This window comes from Frankliniella occidentalis, unplaced genomic scaffold (genome assembly GCF_000697945.3).
Source record: "Frankliniella occidentalis isolate FOCC.00 unplaced genomic scaffold, Focc_3.1 Scaffold68, whole genome shotgun sequence".
Classification (NCBI taxonomy): domain Eukaryota; kingdom Metazoa; phylum Arthropoda; class Insecta; order Thysanoptera; family Thripidae; genus Frankliniella; species Frankliniella occidentalis.
Window position 1 is genome coordinate 553,759 of NW_026267198.1, and position 3,311 is coordinate 557,069.

The following is a 3,311-nucleotide window of genomic DNA, read 5'->3' on the forward strand; positions in this document are numbered from 1 at the left end:
ACAGACAGACACGAGAGCGGTTGCATAAGCCCGCTTTAATGCTTTTTTAAAAGCAGAAGGGCGGGCTAAAAACCATGAGGATTACCGCTTTCAGCGTCTCCAGGCCTGGGAAACGGGAAGGTCCCCTCTTTCTCGCAGTTGTGCACGTTTCAAGGGAAAATAATTTGGTTTGAGGTCTTGGTCAAATGCGCAATTTACATGCCTTACAATATGCTACTTTAGCCAAATTTGTGAGTGTAGGGAGGGCGGTTGGTTGGGCTGATTCATGCTGGCAGCACTGACGTGCATATCGGCACGCAATTTGAGCCGAGCAGACAGTCAGTACGTGCACCGACCTGTGCCGACCTGCTCGTTCGTTGTTTAGTACTTACTGTGTAGAAATGTCATCAGCCAATTACCGCCGTAGGTTGTTGCGTCCGTTGTGGTGTAACGGCTCGCACAAGTTGTCCGCCCACGAGGGAGCAACACAGAGATCAAAATCGAGGTTCAGCAAGCCGAGGCCCTTACAGTACACCATCGAAGAACAGTGCAGGCATTTTGCTTGGGTAAGAGTACGATTTGGTAATGTTGTTTTCTTATGTAGACGTCACATCAAAGTTCTATCAAAAAAAAAAAAATGCTAGATTTATTTCATTTATGTGACATGTCTTAAAATTAGAAACTTTCTGTATGTTGCTGACTTAACAAAAAATTAACATTAACTTCCTTTATGTTGAATACTTGCTCACTCCAGTCTAAATTGACATTCCTCGCTTTTTGGGATGCATTTCTTTTTATTTTAATATATCTGTTAACATTCTTGATTCCCGCTCTGAGTTCTGCAAACTACTACATCTACCCAGCAGTCATTATCTGGTCATCGACGTCCAACAAAATGCTAGATTTATCAATACCTGCTGACTACTTTTGTTTATTTGCTTTCAAATACCTATTCTCAAAATTTGATAATATATCTGTTAACATTCTTGATTCCCGCTCTGAGTTCTGCAAACCAGCAGAGTCATCTGGTCATCGACGTCCACAAATTTCATATATTTATTGTCAAAATTTGCTTATACGACTAAAGCTTAACATTTAACTTTCCCCAAATATGAAATGAATAGTAGGATTATATTATAGTATGACAATATTTTTTTATTGCAAGTAAGAAGACATCAATCAAAATCAGCTGCTACATATGGAGTGAAAGAAGAAGTTATTAATTGTTTCTTGTCAATACATAACTGTGACTAGATTTTGACAATTTTGGAATGGCTTTTTTGTTGGTATCAGGCTTTAAAGCCGAAGAGTTGTAATGAAATAGAAATCAAGAGGATGCCGCCGGATTTGCCAATGCGTGATTGGTGAGTTTCTTTCCAATTTGTATAGAATTTAATTTCACTAAGTATTCAATCTTCTCTTTAAATTTTTAAGTATTTGATATTTTCCAATAATACCACACAACTTTTATTGTTTAACTAAGTTACTGCAAGAATAATGCAATGCGGTCTGTCATCATTTCAAGTATTTCTCCAGCATGACACAAGAAGAGCTTTGGGATAAAGTAAAAGTATAAAAAAAGTATAAGATATTTTACAATCAATTGTTTTAATCCAAAAATTTAAATCCTAAAAAAATATATCTTAATTAATCAGTCAATAGTTTTGGATGTCTTAAAATTCTTGTTGTAACACAAAAGTCCGAGGCAAGAAAGGATCTTCCACGACCCCCCATTAATTTTATTTGTTTACTTTGCAGCAACTGACTAAAGGAATCCATGAACGACTGAAGGAAGAGGGGCCTCACATACTAGCCGTAGGGGTGGATAGGAATGGGAAGTATGTATTGATTGACATAGCACCTGATGACTAACTGTTAATTAGATAATGAATAATACACATTAATTTTTTGTTTGAAACAGATATGCTTTTTACCGAGGTTCGCTCCCAAGCAGAATGATAGAAGAAAACTGGGAAACCTTGACCCCTGCAGAGCGGAGGACGCATCTGCAGAATTGGATAAGCGTAGGTATAAATGTGAGCATTATGAGATATGGTTATAATGTACCCCATACCAATCGTTTGTATTTATTCCAGGACACCTTCCCCGACCTCCAGTATCGCCTGGACGATGAGTCGTGCGTGGTGGACTCGTACGAATTCACTGCGAATTTTGGCCTCTGTGGTTTCTGCACAGAGAAGGACTACTACTCATGAGGTGAGCTAATAATTAGTTAATGTTAGTTGCTAATAAGACATTTTAATTTGTTCTGAATCTTTAACATATTTATTTCATTGTAATAACTTCGTGAATGTCTAGGAAGTTGGCTGATAAATTAAAATTAAAAAAGGAGGCTGGATGCCTACATTTACAGTAAAATTCATTCATTTGTGCATGACACATGATAAAATAACACTTTTTCATACCCCTTTTGGGTGTGAGGTGCATTATAGTAGCAAATTATCTCTTTGAGAAATTGCATCTTAAAGTCCATATCCAGCACTTTGAAGGTTATGTCATTCAAGAGTTTTTTCATCTCCCGTCTCTGAGACTTTGTCCCTGTCTTCAAATTAAAATGCCCAGGTAAAATGTCATAGCTGATCAAATATTTTGAATCTTTTTGAGACACTCCGGCACAGTACATATCTCTAATTGGTATGCCATTGCCTTCGAGTTGCTGTCTGATGGCTTGTTCTGCAGTCGGCTGCAAAAACATTTTCAATAAACAAATATGCCACTTTCTTTATCCTTTTTCAACGAAACGAATATTCGGACACTTACGTCAATATATTAAAATGCATCCATATTGCTGGGTTTTCTCACAACGACGAGCACTTCTGTTTGTGAGCAGCTGACTTACTTAAACGGTAGAGAGGGAAGGAAGGATACAGGACCCACCCACTATTTCGGCGCGGCCGCCCGCGGCCCCACCCAGGCTATGGTGGGTTGCCTACCTCCCAGGGTCACGTGGACTTGCTCGCTCCTGATTGGTTTGGTTCAACTGGGGAACACACGTAAAATGTGTGTGTTTTTTTTTTTCAGTGTTGTCGAACCCGTTTCGTTCGAGCCCGCCGTCCGCCCGAGTGCCTCACCGGTACGTAGCCTCGCACGTGACAGCACTCGGCCCCCTTTCTGGGTAGGACCACGCCAAGCAGAAGGCATTTTTGGAGAAGTGTGAAAACTGTGATCTTGGCTACGGTCGAAAAAGAAAGCCTGATATTATGAATCAGGCGTAGTCTTTGATGCAGGAGCAATGATTCAAAAACCCCAGCCGGGGCGATCAACGTCAGGACTAGCCGTAAACGTAAGTTATTCTGCCGTCTTCAAAGTGC